Raw genomic sequence first — 19,531 nt, forward strand, 5'->3', positions numbered from 1 at the left:
GTGGCACGCCCTTGCATCGGCATCGGACGTGCGTGCCGAAGGCTTTGCGGGCCGTCGCTCGGAGGGACCGGGGCCAGCCGCGATCCCGGGAGATTCTCGGCTCTACTGTGTTGCCCGTCGCTGCCCGCCGGTGGGTTTCTGACCGCAACACATTCTGGCACGCCCGGTGGGACAATCTTCGACATCAACCGCATCGCCATCTACATCTGAGATGGCGGAAGGCACGCTAGTCAAGTACGAGGACCTGACCGAGGAGCTCAAGAAGAAGCATGACGAGATCAAAGCGGTCCTCGAAGCCGACCTCATCGGCTCCTTTCACAGAACCCGCTCACATGGCATCAGGTGGAAAGGGTTCTCACCTGAAGGAGCGCTCGATGGAGTGGACCTGTCCACCCCGTCAGAAGAACGCACCAGGTCTCGCGTCGGGAGATTAACTTCATGGTGGCTCATTCGCTGCACCGCCATTCCGAGAGCCTCGGTGAACACTTTGGAGCGTGTTGCTCTTCGGGTGATCCAGGAAATCATGAGCCATCGGTATTCTCCGTCGGGACCAGCTCGGGGACTTACCAAGGAGAGATGCCACTCCCAGTCCCGTCCACCGCTGCCGTTCGCGTTGGCAGCACCAGAAGTGCCGAGTTCATCGGCATACGTCGTCTACAAGATCGGTGGTGACCCTAGTGACTACCAATTCTTGCATGAGGCGCCTAAGGAGATCCCTCACGGATACACGTGCGCATACGTGCCGGACCGCAAGAATCGGGCGCTCTCGAACCAGCCGCAACAGCAGGGACTTCCGAACAGCGAGGAGGAACTTCGGGAGCAGATCTTGAGAAGCAGACGTGGCTAGCTAAGTATGCCACTCCGACAAACCTCCAGAGCTCAGCTCCTGCAGTTGGCTTAGAGCTGGAAAAGCAAGCATGGCTGGCTAAGTATGCCACCCCGGCGAATCTTCGGAGTTCGACGCCTGCAGCCCATCACCGCGGATCAGATCCGTACGATCCTCGAAAGACCGGTTCGGCATGATGCCGAAAAGGAGGACAATCGGCTATTCCAAGCCGTACCCCAACGAGTACGAGTTGATCCCGCTACCACCCAAATATCGGCTCCCTGATTTCACCAAGTTTAATGGATCAGATGGGTCCAGCTCCATCGAGCATGTGAGCCGATATTTGGCACAGCTGGGCACGATCTCAGCATCAGACGAGCTGCGGGTGAGGTTCTTCGCACAGTCCCTCACAGGATCGGCTTTCGGGTGGTACACATCGCTGCCACCAAACTCAATCCGGACTTGGAAGCAGTTGGAAGAGCAGTTCCACGTGCAGTATCACTCAGAGGCTTCCGAGGCTGGCATTGCCGATCTAGCACAAGTGCGACAGAAGCACGGGGAAACAGTGTCAGAATACGTCCAGCGCTTCAGGACCATTAGGAACCGATGCTATTCGGTTCATGTGACCGAAAAAGAAGCGATCGAGTTGGCGGTGGTGGGTCTCTCATCATCGATCAAGGACGTGGCCTCCCAAGCGGACTACCCTTCACCGGCGCACATGGTGCGAAGCTGTCGGCATATGAACAGCGCCACCCGGATGTTTACCAGGATAAATTCAAGCGTGCGGTGGTCCTGGTTGAGGCAGATGAAGATGAAGGTGCTGCGGGAGATCAAGAGGTAGCAGTGGCTGAATGGACTCGGGGGGCAAGCCCCGTATCCTGTAAATGGGTTAAGCCACAAGGTCCTCCCAAAGGGTTTGACTTCGACGTGACCAAAGCTGAACAAATTTTCGACCTCTTACTCAAGGAGAAGCAGCTAAAGGTACCCGAAGGCCACAAGATCCCCACGGCTCAGGAGTTGAACGGAAAGCCATACTGCAAGTGGCATAACACGTTCACCCACGCCACCAACGACTGCAGGGTGTGGCGTCGGCAGGTCCAAATGGCGATAGAACAAGGGCGTCTAATTTTCAGCCGGTACGCCATGAAGGTCGACACACACCCCTTCCCCGCCGTTAACATGGTGGAGTGCACTTACCATGGAGGGTGCCAGCCAGGATTCTCGTGCAATATCAACATGGTAGGACCCGGGCACCACTGCGGTAAGGACGGAGATGAGGGCAGCTGCTCTCATAGCAAGGATACAGAGGAAGCCGCTCCACGCGATCGGCTCCGTCAAGATGGCAAGCGCTACATCACGAGAGGGAGAAGTGAGGAACGTAAGATATCGGCGACCTCTCTCCGATCACCTCCTCAACAAGTATGTGGGTCAATATGACCAACGCCGGCGATACAACGACGACGATGAAAGAGATCGTCTGGCTAGGGACGCCAGGAGACACCGTCGGCATGATCGCGACGAGGAGAGATATGAGCGCCACGCCAAGGAAAAGTCGAGAGAGCAAGACGACGTGGATAGGCACTGGGACTGCCCCTTCTTCAGACACTACTGGGATTCAGGAATGAGCCGATTGCCTACAATCGGCAACTGTCCAGAATGTCAACAAAAGAAGAAGGATGCAGCTAACGTGTCCGTGTTCAAACGTCTAGGGCCTCTCCCGCCTCGGAACAATCACGCTGAGTCCTCTCGGGTAGAAGATCTCGAGGAACTAGAGGACGATGATGAAGAAGACAAGTATCATCGGCCAAGGTGGTGCCCTGATGGGCTCAGCCGTTCCCAAAAGCGTAGGGTTCAGCGACTACGTGGTTTGGAGGAAGCCGAAAGGTTATACCCGCACACGTTGAGGAAGGCGCGGCCTGATCTGGCCGCTAAAATTCAGCGAACCCCGGACGAAGAAGGTCGGCCACAGAGGAAAGAGTGGCGCCCCAGACAAAAGAAAGCCGATGATGAGACATCGGCTGGCACAAACATGGTGTTCATCCTTCCAACGGAGTTTAGGGCTCCAGGATTAGACGAAGCACCTGTGGCACAACTTGACTGCGGCCCACGGCCGGTTATCTTTGAGAAGCCACGAGAAAGAAGCTACAGGCATCTGAAGGCCCTGTACTTGCGAGGTTACATCAATGGGCAGCCTGTCAACAAGATGCTGGTGGACACCGGAGCGGCGATCAACATTATGCCATACTCCATGCTACGTCGGTTGGGACGCTCTAGCTCGGATCCGATCAAGACCAATGTGACACCGAGCGATTTCAACGGCCAAGCGTCCGACGCACAAGGTGTTCCGAACGTGGATCCGACCGTAGGAAGGAAAACCGTCCCTACGACGTTCTTTATTGTCGACAAGCAAGAGCACTTATGCTGTCCTACTAGGGAGAGATTGGATCCACGCCAACTCGTTGCATTCCATCCACGATGCACCAATGCCTAATACGGTGGGATGGAGATGAAGTAGAAGTCGTCCACGCGAGATGATTCAGCCGAGATTTCAACGGCCGGCATGAACGTTTGGGAGACATCGGGCCAAGAGCCACTCTCGGGCATCAATTTGGACGATCGCGAGCGCATCGACGTGACAAAGGACGGGGTTAGGCTGGTTTTATCCACCGGCTTGACCGTGTAACAAGAGCAACATCTATGGACAAACGTGGCGATGCCGATCCATGTGATCGGCCCCAAGGATTTATGGAGGAACATTGCAAAACCTTCATTGAGCAAGCAACATGGAGGCCGATTCCAGCAATCGGCCAAAATTATCCTCACCATCCATTCTGCCTGGGTTCAACGTCGATCTAATGGGCAATGGGTTTGCGCCGGCTGATGAGCTGGAAGAAGTCCACACTGGTCCTAATAGAGCCGACGTTCACATATAGTGCCTTGGCTAACCACAGAGCGGATATCAGCAGATATCTGGCAGAATCGGCTCGGGGGGCACCTAATCAGATGAACATGTGCGATACATGTGCAGTGAAACATTGGGGGCCGATAGAAAAATTAAAAAAAAATTCTCATGATATACAGCCGATGCACGGACATCGACTTTAGAGCTAAGGAACAAAGCCGATGCACGGCCATCGACTCTAGTATAAATTTCATGGGATCTATCAGTTGCGTGTTCAAAACACGAGGACCTCCAACTCTGTGTCAGAGGAGTTTTGGCGTACGAGACAACCTTGTCAGAGGAGTTTTGGTTTCTAAAGCCGCTGGTGACCCTCTCCGAGTTCAGCAGTGCCAGTATAAGCGTGCAGATCAGGATTAAGGGTGAGTCCAGCAAAGGGAGCATACCTATCTTAGGAGCATGAGAACATCCGATGACGAATCAATCGGCTGTGAACCAAGGTGGCGACTTGGTCGATGTCACTTTCAGAGGTTGTTACGTCCAGAGTTTTGGAGGGCATCAGAAATTCAAAACATCCTCACCGGAAGTTGCATCAGCCTGCCAAAGATGATGAGCCGATCTGATCAGCAAGACGCAGGAATTGAACTGGAGAAGCTCGGGGGCAGCTCATCCTGAAGGTTCTCTGCTCTGGGGAGCCGATTTTGTTGAAATCGGCTGGCTCTGCATTATAACTTGGGAACCGATGGTGGCACATTTGGCTGGATCACTACTTTTCTCGCCTCGACTAAGGCTCGGGGGGGCAGCTTGCCCTGAAGGACCCTTTGCTATAGGGAGCCGATTTTGTTGAAATCGGCTGGCTCTGCATCTCAACTGTTTTGAGGGATGGTTGCTGCAAGAAAACAGAGCAGGATTTCAAACATCGCTGCAGACTATCGAAATAAAATTTGTGGATAAGTGGTGCCTGACCTGCAGAAGTATCAGCTCCAGCCTCCGGGTTGAGTCAGCAACGGTCCCAGAGCTCTCCTGAAAGCAAAGGGGATTTGGAAGAGAAGGATTCGGCAGGAGAATGTCTGAAAACCTAAAGTTAATGATGAGACCAGGCATTATTTCAGGAGTTTTGCCGTTAAATCTAACACTACGCTCAGTGACTGCGGTTTGGACCTGTTCGGTTGGAAGTTTGGGGATCTGAATTTGAGCAAGGATCGCAGGTTACCGTTTGAGGAGGTGGCTAAATTGGTCTATCTCGAAATTTATCGTAAGAGACCGATGCGTTGCCATCGGCTCATTGAGCGGTGATCAAATTAACAATCGGCAAAATCAGTACGGAAGGAAATCGGCAAAATCAAGTTGAGGGAAATTCTTCATTAATAATGGGATTTCTTACAAGGAAGAGCCGATTGCTCAAGAAAGGAAGAACAAAAGAAGAGCCGATTGCTCAGGGACTATTAATCCTACATTGCTAATCCTCGCTAGCATCATCGTCGGCATCGGAGCTGCCGTCGGCGCTACCTCCGGAGACTTCCTCGTCGCTGCTGCCCCAGCCTTCGGCCGGAGCCTCTTCTTCCTCGTCATCATCATCATCCTCGCTGTCCGCCCAAGCGCGGAAGCGCTTCGCCGGCGGATACCCAGCGGAAGAGGAGGAATCCTCCTCCTCTTCTTCTCCTTCCTCGTCATCATCATCGTCCTCGCTGTCCGCCCACATGCGGGAGCGCTTCGTCGGCGGGTGCCTGGCGGAGGAGGAGGCCTCTTTCTTCTCTACTTCTTCGTCGTTCTCCTCCTTGTCGGAGGAGATGGGGTTCGCCCCGGGGTGGAGGTCGTCTTCACTCTTGCTCTTCGGCGAAGATTGGAGGGAGAGGCCTGAGGAGGTAGAAGAAGAGGAAGACATTGCTACAGGGGAAGGGGGTTTTTTGGGTGCTGGTGGACAGAACAGAGCAGGGGGATGAAGTGGCGAACCGTTCGGCACAGATAAATAAAGGGGGTGTAGTGGAGATTTAATGCCATGACGGTTCTCGAGGACGTGATGCCGAAACTATCAATTCGTGCAGAGAAGCCAAGGAGGCGAGGCGAAATGATGAAAGATTCTGCGGCAGTTTTGCTCTGCCACGACATGACCCGACGAAGGGAAAGCATAATGATTTTGGAAATGTCATTTCCAAAACCAGGGGGGCATGTGTTATCACCAGAATTTGACCGGATCAGAGGTGGGCCGCGATTGAAGATGGGCTTGAAGAATATACATGGAAGAAATACATGAATCGGCCTTATATGCAAAGTTTGGGCTAGTTTGCCCGTGTATCTGTACCATAGTAGGAAGCGTGTCGGTTAGATGGAGTTTGGGCTCATGCCCGGTTGGGATTATTCCCACCTTAGAAAGTCTACGGACTATAAATATGTATCTAGGGTTTATGAAATAAACAACAACCACGTTCACCACAAACCAATCTAGGCGCATCGCCAACTCCCCCGTCTCGAGGGTTTCTTCCGGGTAAGCATCATGCTGCCTAGATCGCATCTTGCGATCTAGGCAGCACACGTTTATTCGTCGTTCATGCGTTGCTCGTATCGAAGCCTTTTTGATGGCGAGCAACGTAGTTATCATAGATGTTTTAGGGTTAGCATTGTTCATCGTATCATATGCTATCGTCGTGCGACCCTTAGACATCTAGCCGCCCTTACACCTATCTTGGGTGTAAGGGCGGCACCCGCTTGATCATTGTTCAGTAGATCCGATCCGTTATGATTGCTCGTTGTTCTTCAAGGATTAGTTTAATATCCGCATAGTTAGGCCTTACAAACGGGTTGAAGGATCCAGGTGGCGCGTAGGGTGTAGTTTGCTAGCCTTAGACAGGATGTTCCGGGGATCAACTTCGTGTTGGTTTTTAGGCCTTGTCTAGGGTCGGTTTACGATCACCGTGCGTGGCCGCCGAGCTCAATCACGAGTAGGATGTTCCGATTATGCGGTGAAAACCCTAAATCGTAGTAGGTCGTTTTAGCTTTATTTCGATCAAGCAGGACCACCATCTGATCGTACACCTCGTACGCATCATGGGTGGATCGGCTCCTTGAGCCGATTCACAAGACAACCTGAGAGCCGTTCGAGGCTCGTATTTAATGTTTACGTGTATGCCATGCAGGAAACTAAGCGAGGCATCATCCAACACCTTCCTGACCAGGTATAGGTTAGGTGGCACGCCCTTGCATCAGCATCGGACGTGCGTGCCGAAGGCTTTGCGGGCCGTCGCTCGGAGGGACCAGGGCCAGCCGCAGTCCTGGGAGATTCTCGGCTCTACTGTGTTGCCCGTCGCTGCCCGCCGGTGGGTTTCTGACCGCAACAGAGGGTTGGGGTTTAGGGATTGAGGCCATGCATGTGTAAGTGTCAATATGCCATGATCATAAGATCGTGGTTGACCAATTATTTTCTTGTGTTTGTTGTCTTTGACTAAAATTGACTTAAGTCAATTTAGTACACACATGCAGAATTTGCAAAGTTCAACAAACATCATTTTCAACCAAGAGAAGATTGTGATTTTAGAAATAGAGGCATGAGAGTGTAATACACCAACCACCAAGTCACACACACAACCACTAAAATGCACTCCAGTAATAATCAAGCAATGCCAAACTCAAGGTTGATATACAAGCCTCGGATGAAGGAGTGATTTGTAGATACAAGATTGATATCAGCAAGATGGTGGGTCAAAGAAATAAATAGAAAGGTTCAGGACACACATCCACTACCTATGTAGCCACAAAATAGAGGGGTTAACAAGATAAACTAGGTGATCAGATCCCTCTAAGAAAATCAAAAGTGAGGTGTTGATCAAAGCAGTATACATGCTTAGGAAAGATATGGGTGATGCTAAGAATAAGAGGTGAAAATAGAGATTAATCATTTGTTACACAAATGACCATCTACCAAGATCATGATTGGGTTAAGATAGTGATCTTACCAGGATTGATCAGAGAGAGATATTAATGGCAATAGCAATGACATGGACATATAAGATTTAGATTTGGTGTCAAAGGCTTTTATATGAAGTATTTGAAAATTGAGAGAGGGTTTAGAAGAGTCGAAAGATCCATAGTTGAAAAAGAATAAAATATGGATCATTCCATTTTATTTTAGGCAACCAAACCGCATATAAAAGCTTTTATAAAATTTTGAAGTTACACAAAGTAAGGGCAAGACATTTGGCAAATACTTTATGTCAGAGAAAAATAACTTTGGAAACCCTTTTTGTGATACTATGATCTAAGGTGACCATATCCACTTTAAAATAAAAGGTTTTTGGCAAGATCTTTTGAATTAAAAACCTTGAGTCATGAGACAAAACAAAAGAGGTTTTTGTTATTTGGCATCAGGTTCAATGATTTTGAAGAGAGGAGATTAAGGTGATACAAGAGGGGCCATAGCATGAGTGTTGACTAGAAGATGTGGGTTGAGTTACTTCATTTAACACCAGCAATCATCACTCAACAAGCGAAGCCAAACAAGCATTGCAATCAGAACATGTCAACACTAGAAAAAAAAATGTGTTCCCCCTGATTTTTGCACCCTGGACAAATAAACAAGGTTGCAAAAGTTGGGGTGTTACAGGGAGCCCATACAAATGGTCGGGAGCAGCAAAAGGCGGTAGTATCTACAAAAAGGAAAAGAAAAGGAAGTACAAGTTGGTCTACTTAACCTCCGTTCGGGCAGCACTAGCAGATGCGGAGGACTTTGGGTCAAGGAAGGCGATAAGTTTCTTCGAGTAAGCCTTGGCGTCCTTCACCAGAGCCTTCCACTTCTCCGAATTCAAACCCTTGGGAGCACCATCTTTCACCCAGTCGAACTTTTGGCCGTTGGCCGCTACAAGAGCAACGGTCCCTTCGACCCCAATATTCAAGCTTGCTTGACGTTAGGCCAAAGCTGGATCATCCTGTGCCAGAAAATGCTGGGCAAGCTAGGAGAATATTTTGGGTTGAGTATCCTTCTGGAAGAAGTGGGGGAAGACGCGCTTCAATGCATTCCGCGTGGAAGTTATGCACTTGTGTGCGAGGTCACAATTCAGCTCAAGAATATCAAGAGTATTCAGAAGACGATCATCCGACTCTTGGCTCAGAGTGTATTGCTCACCCATTTTCCATGTTGAAGAAAAGCAGGGCTTCATCAACACCAAAGATAATTTCAACGCAAGGAAAAACAAAGCGAAAAAAGATAGTATTACTCGAAAATCTTCGGGATTGGGTCTCGAGGCACGCGCTTATATCATTCTCGCGCTCGACCTTCTTGGCCTCTTTGTCGCTCAAAGCATCTTCGGCGGCTTGAAGCCTTTGGCGAAGATCTTTGACATTGGCAGCGTCCTTCTCGGCCCTTTTGTGAGCTTCCTCGCTGGCTTTGAGCTTAGCCGCCAGATCATCAGTGCGTTCCTCGGCATGACGCAGCGCCTCTGGAAGAAAAAGGTAAGTTAGAATATAGAAACAAGATAGGAATATACAAAATGCGAAGAGCATCAGAGCTTTACCTCTAAGAGTTGCGGCCTCATCGCGAAACCCGATAAATTGAGAGCCCAAGTTGACCAGCTCCTTCAACAAGGGCTGGAAAAAAGACGACAAGAAAAAAATATAGCGCCAGGAAATACAAAGTTTTTCGAGTTAAACAAAAAAGGCGACAGATAGGCAAGGGAAACTCACATCCTCAAGGAGAGGACCCGACATACTCCTGGTGGCAAGCTCCTGTGTGCTAGCAGCCCCGATTTTAGCCTTCTTCGGCTTTGGTGCTCGGGGGCTGGGCACTGGAGTCGGTGCTTCGGGATCATGTTGCGGGAGAGGCAAATCTTCTGAAGCAACACGACGATCCTCAGAAAGGACCAACGTGTTGGAGGTGCTCGTAGGAGCTAGCCCATGAGTTTCACGTTCTTATTTTTCTTCTTCTTCGTCAGCTCTGTCAATATAGCAGCAAAATAAGGGAACCGAAAGAAAGAAGATACGAAGGGACAAGAAAGAACAACTTACGAGCTAACGGCGCCGGTCATGGTGTAGGGGTCGAAGACCTCCTGGTCTTCGGGAGAAAATTCTTCGGCGGCGGGCTCGGCGAGTTTGGACGCGTCAGAATCTTCATCGTCATCTCTCTTCCTCTTGCACTTGTCCGGAGAAGCGGCAGGAGGAGAAGAAACGGAATGAGCAGAGTCAGAACGTTGATCTGATTCTGAGTCTCTGTCAGAGGAACCCGCGGTTCCTTGAGATCCTGCAGGTTCACTCTCAAGAACGGAGGATTGTTGCGAGTCGTCGGTGACAACGGTTTGCTCATCCACTTCCCCACCTGAAGGTGGTGGGGGAAGAGAAGAAAAATATCGATGGTTCTACAGTTAAAAAAGGACGAGACGACAAGAAAATTAAAACACAAAGGAAAAAAGCAGCAGCAATCAAAATATAGAAAATACAACTCGAAAGAAAGCACTTACTTCGGGAATGGCGTGGCTGCCACCGAATGGCTCCACGCGGCAGGATGAAGGAACTTCATGATTCTTGCTCAAGGAGGTGAAACGACGGGCAAGCTTCTCCAAATCTTTCATAGGAAGATCATCGGAAACTCTTTCAGTGTTTTCAGCACCCGAGTACATCCAAAGGGGTCTTTTACGAGCTTGCAGGGGCTGCACTCGAATACGAAGAAAGTGTGCAATGATTTGCACACCCGACAGTTCTACCCTGTCAGTGTTCTGAAGCTCTTGGATGCGAGCAATAAGAGCATCAGTGGCCTCCTTTTCTTCGACTGTAGCCTCTGCGTCCCAGGACTTGCGCCTTTGAATTTCTTCGGCAGCGTCAAATGGCACAATTGATGGGATTCGTAGCATAGAAAACAAAAAATTTCCTACCGCAAGAACGAATGACAAGCCAAGATCTAATATAGTAGATGGTAGCAACGAGGTGAAGATCAACATACCCTCGAAGATCGCTAAGCGTTAACGAGATAAATATCATGGTGGATGTAGATGATCACTTGCCGCTTTCAAAAGCGCGTAGAAGATCTTGACGGTGCCACAATCGGGCAGCACCTCCGCACTCGGTCACACGTACGGTGTTGATGACGACGTCCTTCTCCCCGTTCCAGCGGGCAGCGGAAGTAGTAGATCCTCCTCGAAATCCCGACAGCACGACGGCATGGTGGCGGTGGTGATGGAGAACTCCAGCAGGGCTTCGCCTAAGCGCTATGGGAGTAGTATGAGGAGGGGGCGGCTAGGGTTTGGGGAGAGGGGGAAGCTAGGGCGCCGGCCTTGGTGCCTCTTGGTGGTGCGTCCAATGTGGTGGTCGGCCTCCTCCCTCTCTCCCTCATTATATAGGTAGAACCCCAAGGGTTAGCCCTAGAATCCGAATAAGAGTCGAACTCCTAAACCTTCCAAAGGGCCAAACCTAGGGGGAGTGGGACTCCCCCCTTTCCTTCTTACTTGGACGGCCAAGGCGGTGGAGTCCACCATGGACTCCACCCTCCTACTTGGTTGGCAAGTTAGGGTTGGTGGAGTCCAACGGGGACTCCACCTTCCATAGTGATTTCTTCCGGAAGGTTCTAGAACATTCTAGCGCCTTCCATAAATGCATCGGATCATTTCCAAACTTGGAAAGTGACTTCCTATATATGAATCTTATTCTCTGGACCATTCCGGAACTCCTCGTGATGTCCTGGATCCCGTCCGAGACTCCGAACAAAATTCGAACTCCATTCCATATTCCATATCTACTTAAAACGACATCAAACCTTAAGTGTGTCACCCTACGGTTCGTGAACTATGCAGACATGGTTGAGACTCTTCTCCGACCAATAACCAATAGCGGGATCTGGAGATCCATAATGGCTCCCACATATTCAACGATAACTTAGTGATCGATTGAACCATCTACATACGGTACCGATTCCCTTTGTCACGCGATACTTTACTTGTCTGAGGTTCGATCATTGGTATCACGATACCTTGTTCAACCTCGTCACCGACAAGTACTCTTTACTCGTACCGTGGCATATCATCTCTTGTGAACCAGTCACATGCTTGCAAGCTAATCAGACGACATTCCACCGAGAGGGCCCAGAGTATATCTATCCGTCATCGGGATGGACAAATCCCACTCTTGATCCATATGCCTCAACTCACACTTTCCGAATACTTAATCCCATCTTTATAACCACCCATTTACGCAGTGGCGTTTGATGTAATCAAAGTACCCTTCCGGTATAAGTGATTTACATGATCTCATGGTCGAAGGACTAGGTAACTATGTATCGGAAGCTTATAGCAAATTGAACTTAATGACGTGATCTTATGCTACGCTTATATGGGTGTGTGTCCATTATATCATTCACATAACCTTGTTATTAATAACATCCAATGTTCATGATCACGAAACCATGATCATCTATTAATCAGCAAGCTAGTTATACAAGAGGCTTACTAGGGACTCCTTGATGTTTACATAACACACATGTATCAATGTTTCGGTTAATACAATTATAGCATGGTACGCAAACATTTATCATAAACACAAAGATATATTATAATAACCAATTTATTATTGCCTCTTGGGCATATCTCCAACAGTCTCCCACTTGCACTAGAGTCAATAATCTAATTTACATTTGTAAAGATATAACACCTTGGCCTTCTGGTGCTTTATCATGTTTTGCTCACGGGAGAGGTTTCAGTCAACGGATCTGACACGCTCAGAAACGTGTGTATTTTGCAATTCATTTGCGTCTCAACGCATCACTCATTTTCCAAATGATTCGGCATTAATCATATATGTTCAGTCTTCTGGTGGAACCTTAATTCCGCGGTCTGAAATATGTCACTAATATTGTCATACACAATATAGCTTCAAAGTTCTGACACTATCGGAACTACACCAAGTTCTCAAAGAACTCCTCGACTTAAACATCCTCAGTCATTGTCAAAACAATGACATACTCTGCATTCGTTTGTAGAATCCGTCACAATATTTAGAACTCTTCTAAATCTAGCATTGTGCTACCTTTTAAACAACACTTAGCCTAATTGAGATTTGAAATTCATTTTTATATGTGACCAAACTAATATCGGTGCAACACTTCATAGATCTTGACACTTAATATGTTTCAGTCCATATCCTTTCATTGAAGTTAATTCTCATTGAAACCTTTTAATCACATCAAGTATATAATTACATCATTTATAATCAATAATATGTCATCCACATATAATATTATAACTATGTCTCAGCGCTCCCACTTAATTTCTTGCAAATGCAAGCATCTTCATCGTTTCTGATGAAATCAATAACTCTTTGACTATTTCATCCGGTGAAGATTCCAACTCCGCGATACTCACTTCATACAATTGAAGTTTGTATACTTATCTAGTATTCCACGGAATAGCAAAACTCTTTGGTCTGTATTTAGTATACATCCTTCATACACACTTCTGGTAAGGAATGCATTTCTGCCATCCTACTATCATATCTCATAAAAGAAATATGTAGCGATTACTAGAATAATCCACATAGACTATAAGCATCGCTACGGAAGATCTAATCTTATCATAGTCAACTCTTTGAACTTTGTCGTACACAACTTTTCGACAAGTCGAGCTTCTTCAAGGATATTCCATCCAAGTCCATCAATTTTATAGATCCATTTACTTTCAAAAAGTATTCACCTATCTTGGATTTTATGGCGCATAGCCATTTAACGGAGTCAGGGCCCATCATAACTTCTTTGTATGTAGTTGGTTTATCATTGTTCAAAATCAATCATTTGTCCTCAAATCATCTATTTGATCACAAAGTAAACCATACCTACAAGGTTCAATAGGTACTTTAATCTCCATGGCTAAAACACTTTGTAGTCATGGGAGCCATGATCGTCGTGGCCGCTTCCGGAACCATTTCCGATGTTGCGCTACTCTGATCATTATGCTCAGGTTCATAAACCTTATCAAGTTCTATTGTCCTCCCACTCAAATACTTCGCTAGAAAACAATTTCTTGGAAATAAGCAAGTAACATTAACAAACACTTTTGTCTTTTACTTCATAGTGGAAAGAATTCCCAATTTGTTTTATGGAACAACAACAAAGACATTCATCCGGTTTTGGTTGTAAACTCATTTACTTATACCAAAATTTAAGAAAGGACTATTAAGGTTTATACCCATGCCATAACTCATATGGTGTCTGATGTCTACGCACGCTTCTATTCCTGTAGACATTGTTGGGCCTCCAAGAGCAGAGGTTTGTAGAACAACAGCAAGTTTCCCTTAAGTGAATCACCCAAGGTTTATCGAACTCAGGGAGGTAGATGTCAAAGATATCCCTCTCAAGCAACCCTGCAATTAAGATACAAGAAGTCTCTTGTGTCCCCAACACACCTAATACACTTATCAGATGTATAGGTGCACTAGTTCGGCGAAGAGATAGTGAACTACAAGTAATATGGATGATTATAAGTAGCAATTGCAATCTGAAATAAAAATGGCAGCAAGCGAACATGTAGCAGAACTTGTTGGAAACGGTGTTTCAATGCTTAGAAACAAGGCCTAGGGATCATACTTTCACTAGTGGACACTCTCAACAATGATCACATAATTGAATAAATAAATGCTACTCTCAAACACTCTCTTGTTGGATAACAAACACCATTCATTGTGTAGGGCTGCAAAAGCACACCTCAAGCCGGAGTAAACAAGCTCCACAACGTCATAAAGGAATCACACACGATGCGCACACTGTCACCATCACACCGTGGAGAGTGACTCCGGAGTTCATATTAAAGTAACCTCTAGAGTGCATAATAGACAAGAGTAACATCTACATATTCAACTAGATTACAAAGCTCATGATCACATAAAGATCACACCATGGGAGAGAGAGATGAACCACATAGCTACCGGTAGAGCCCTCAGTCTCGGGGGAGAACTACTCCCTCCTCATCATGGGAGTCAGCAGCGGCGATGAAGATGGCGGTGGTGTCGATGTAGATGACTCCGGGGGCAATTCCCCGTCCCGGCGGCGTGTCGGAACAGAGATTCTGTCCCCCAAAACTTGTCGTCGATGGCGGCGGCGCTGCGGAACCCTTGGTGGAATATGACTCGATTATTTAGGGTTTTCGCATCTGGGGCAATATATAGGCGAAGGGGCAGCGTCGGTGGAGTCCCGAGGGGCCCACCCCATAGGGCGGCGTCGCCCCCTCCTGGCCGCGCCAGTGGATGGGGAGGAGGCCGTGGGCCTCCTCTGGCCTGGCCCTTCTGGCTCCGTGGGTCTTCTGGCGAAATAGAATTTCTGTAATTTTTCTGGATTTTTCCGAGCACTTTGGTTTTTGGGCCTTTTACGCAATAAACGGACATAATAAACGAAGCGGCACTCGTGGCATCTTGTTAATAGGTTAGTCCAATAAATGCCATAATATGATATAAAGTGCATATAAAACATGTAGCTATTGGCATAAAACTAGCATGGAACATAAGAAATTATAGATACGTTGGAGACGTATCAAGCATCCCCAAGCTTAGTTCCTACTCGCCCTCGAGTAGGTAAACGATAAAAAGAATAATTTCTGAAGTGACATGCTACCAACATAATCTTGATCAATACTATTGTAAAGCATATGAGATGAATGAAGTGACCCAAAGCAATGGTCTATAGTTTGCTAACAAAAAGATAATGACTAAACAACTGAATCATATAGCAAAAACTTTTCATGAATAGTACTTTCAAGACAAGCATCAAAAAGTCTTGCATAAGAGTTTACTCATACAGCAATAGATTCTTAATAAGAGGTTTTGAAGCAACACAAAGGAAGATTTAAGTTTCAGCAATTGCTTTCAACTTTCAACATGCATATCTCATGGATAATTGTCAACACAAAGTAATATAATAAGTGCAATAAGTAAGAATGTAAGAATCAATGCACACAGTTGACACAAGTGTTTGCTTCTAAGATAGAAAGAAGTAGGTAAACTGACTCAACATAAAGTAAAAGATAGGCCCTTCGTAGAGGGAAGCATGGATTAAATCATGTGCTAGAGCTTTTCAAGTTTTCAAAAGCATATAGAGAGCATAAAGTAAGTATTTGAGAGGTTTTTGTTGTTGTCAACGAATGGTAGTGGGTACTCTAACTACTTTGTCAACCAGACTTTCAAGAGCGTCTCCCATGAAGGACGTTATCTCTACCAGCAAGGTAGATCATCCCTCTTCTCTTTTGTTTACACATGTATTTTAGTTTCATTATTGATGACACTCCTCCCAACCTTTTGCTTACACAAGCCATGGCTAACCGAATCCTCGGGTGCCTTCCAACTTCACATACCATGGAGGAGTGTCTATTTGCAAAATTAAGTTGCTTACTGATAAATCAGGGCAAAACATGTGAAGAGAATTATTAATGAAAGTTAATTAATTGGGGTTGGGCACCCCGTTGCCAGCTCTTTTTGCAAGTTATTGGATAAGCGGATGTATATGCCACTAGTCCATTGGTGAAAGTCTGTCAGAAGTAAATGACAAGATCGAAAGATAAAACACCAGATACTTCCTCATGAGCTATAAAACATTGACACAAATAAGGAGTAATAAAGTTTTGAAGAGTTTAAAGGTAGCACATGAAGTATTTACTTGGAATGGCAGAAAAAAATACCACATAGTAGGTAGTTATGGTGGACACAAATGGTATAGGTTTTGGCTAAAGGTTTTGGATGCACGAGAAGCATTCCCTCTCAGTACAAGGCTTTGGCTAGCAAGGTTGTTTGAAGCAAACACAAGTATAAACCGGTACAGCAAGACTTACATAAGAACATATTGCAAGCATTATAAGACTTTACACTGTCTTCCTTGTTGCTCAAATACTTTTACCAGAAAATATCTAGACCTTAGAGAGACCAATCATGCAAACCAAATTTCAACAAGCTCTACGGTAGTTCTCCACTAATAGGTTTAAACTACATGATGCAAGAGCTTAAACATGATCTACTTGAGAGCTCAAAACAATTGCCAAGTATCAAATTATTCAAGACAATATACCTATTACCACATGAAGCATTTTCTGTTTCCAACCAAATATCAATAAGTGTTGCGGCTTTCAGCTTTCGCCATGAATATTAAAGTAAAACGAAGAACACAAGTGTTCAAATGAAAAGCGGAGCGTGTCTCTCTCCCACACAAGCATGCTAGGATCCGATTTATTCAGAGAATGAAAATAACAAAACGAAAATAAAAGCACACACACGCTCCAAGTAAAGCACATAAGATGTGACGGAATTAAAATATAGTTTCACTAGAGATGACCTGATAAGTTGTTGATAAAGAAGGGGATGCCTTGGGCATCCCCAAGCTTAGACGCTTGAGTCTTCTTGGAATATATGGGGATGAACCACGGGGGCATCCCCAAGCTTAGACTTTTCACTCTTCTTGATCATATTATATCATCCTCCTCTCTTGATCCTTGAAAACTTCCTTCACACCAAACTCAAAGCAATCTCATTAGAGGGTTAGTGCATAATCAAAAATTCACATGTTCAGCAAGGACACAATCATTCCCAACACTTCTGGACATTACCCAAGGCTACTGAAATTTAATGGAGCAAAGAAATCCAGTCAAACACAGTAAAAGAGACAATGCGAAATAAAAGGCAGAATCTGTCAAAAACAGAACAGTCCGTAAAGACGAATTTTGTCGAGGCACTTAACATGCTCAGATCCGAAAACTTAAAACTAATCAAAGTTGCGTACATATATGAGGATTACTCATGAATGTTTTCAGAATTTTTAGATTTTTCTGCAGAGATAAAAGCTCAAAACCGTGACAGCTAAAAATCTGTTTCTGCACAGAAATCCAAATCTAGTATCAACTTTCTATTAGAGACTTTACTTGGCACAACAATGCAATAAAATAAAGATACAAAGGTATTGCTACAGAAGTAACAAGCACCTTGACTCAAAACAAAAAGAAAAGCAAAAATAACAGAAAATAAAAACGATGGGTTGTCTCCCATAAGCGCTTTTCTTTAACGCCTTTTAGCTAGGCATAGTGATTTTTATGATGCTCACATAAAGATGAGAGTTGAAAAGAGAGCATCAAGAAGAATATATAAAACATGTTTAAATCTAACACTCTTCCTATGCATAGGAGCCTTGTAAGAAAACAAGTCAATGAAGAACAAAGTGAGTAGCATAGGAAGACAAAACAAGTGTAACTTCAAAAATTTCAACACAAGGAGAGGAGACTTAATATTATTGTGATATATGAAATCGTGTCTCCCTCTCTCATAAGGACCAGTAGGTCTTAAAGTACCCAGCAAATAAAAGCAAATCAAGAGAAAGCTCAAAACATTCATCATAAAGAGAAGAAATTTAGTAACATGAAGATTTCTATACCCATACTTTCCTCTCTCAAAATAATTTTCGGTGGCATCATGAATAAACTCAACAATATAGATATCACATAAAGCATTCTTATCATGATCCACATGCATAAAAGTATCATTACTCTCCACATAAGCATAATCAATTTTATTAGTAATAGTGGGAGTAAAACTATCACAACCATCATTGTAATCATCATAATTGCAGGCATGGTATAATCATAATAAACTTTATCCTCCATAGTAGGTGGCACCAAAATACCAGTATCATTATAATCATCATAAATGGGAGGCAAAGTATCATCAAAGAAAATTTTCTCCTCAAAACTTGGGGGACTAAAAATATCACAACCAGCTTCCCCAAGCTTAGACTTTTCCATAGCATTAAAAATAATAGTGTTCAAAGAATTCATGCTAAAAACATTGCTACAACTATTTTGTAAACAAAGTTCCATGGGTTTTTTAATTCTCTCTTCAAACACATCATGTCCTAATTCAATATAAAGTTCATAAAGATCTCTATTTTTTTGTTGTTGTTTTCCATTAAGCCTAACTACTGAAAATAAAAACAAGAGACAAAAAGATAAAATTGCATAATCTAAAGGAGATAGCTTCGAGCACTCACACACCGGAAACAGTGCTAGGAAATAGCTTAGTAGTCGGAGGATGTGAATACCTTTTACCTTACCTCCCCGGCAACGGCGCCAGAAAATAGCTTGATGTCTACGCACGCTTCTATTCATGTAGATAGTGTTGGGCCTCCAAGAGCAGAGGTTTTTAGAACAGCAGCAAGTTTCCCTTAAGTGAATCACCCAAGGTTTATCGAACTCAGGGAGGTAGAGGTCAAAGATATCCCTCTCAAGCAACCCTGCAATTAAGATACAAGAAGTCTCTTGTGTCCCCAACACACCTAATACACTTGTCAGATGTATAGGTGCACTAGTTCGGCGAAGAGATAGTGAAATACAAGTAATATGGATGATTATAAGTAGCTATTGCAATCTGAAATAAAAATGGCAGCAAGCGAACATGTAGCAGAACTTGATGGAAACGGTGTTTCAATGCTTAGAAACAAGGCATATGGATCATACTTTCACTAGTGGACACTCTCAACAATGATCACATAATTGAATAAATAAATGCTACTCTCAAACACTCTCTTGTTGGATAACAAACACCATTCATTGTGTAGGGCTGTGATGTCTACGGGAGCTTCTATTCTTGTAGACAGTGTTGGGCCTCCAAGAGCAGAGGTTTGTAGAACAGCAGCAAGTTTCCCTTAAGTGGATACCCAAGGTTTATCGAACTCAGGGAGGAAGAGGTCAAAGATATCCCTCTCAGGCAACCCTGCAACCACAAAGCAAGAAGTCTCTTGTGTCCCCAACACACCTAATAGGTGCACTAGTTCGGCGAAGAGATAGTGAAATACAGGTGGTATGAATAAGTAGTAGCAA

The sequence above is a fragment of the Lolium rigidum genome, chromosome 4 (assembly GCF_022539505.1).
Source record: "Lolium rigidum isolate FL_2022 chromosome 4, APGP_CSIRO_Lrig_0.1, whole genome shotgun sequence".
Taxonomy (NCBI): domain Eukaryota; kingdom Viridiplantae; phylum Streptophyta; class Magnoliopsida; order Poales; family Poaceae; genus Lolium; species Lolium rigidum.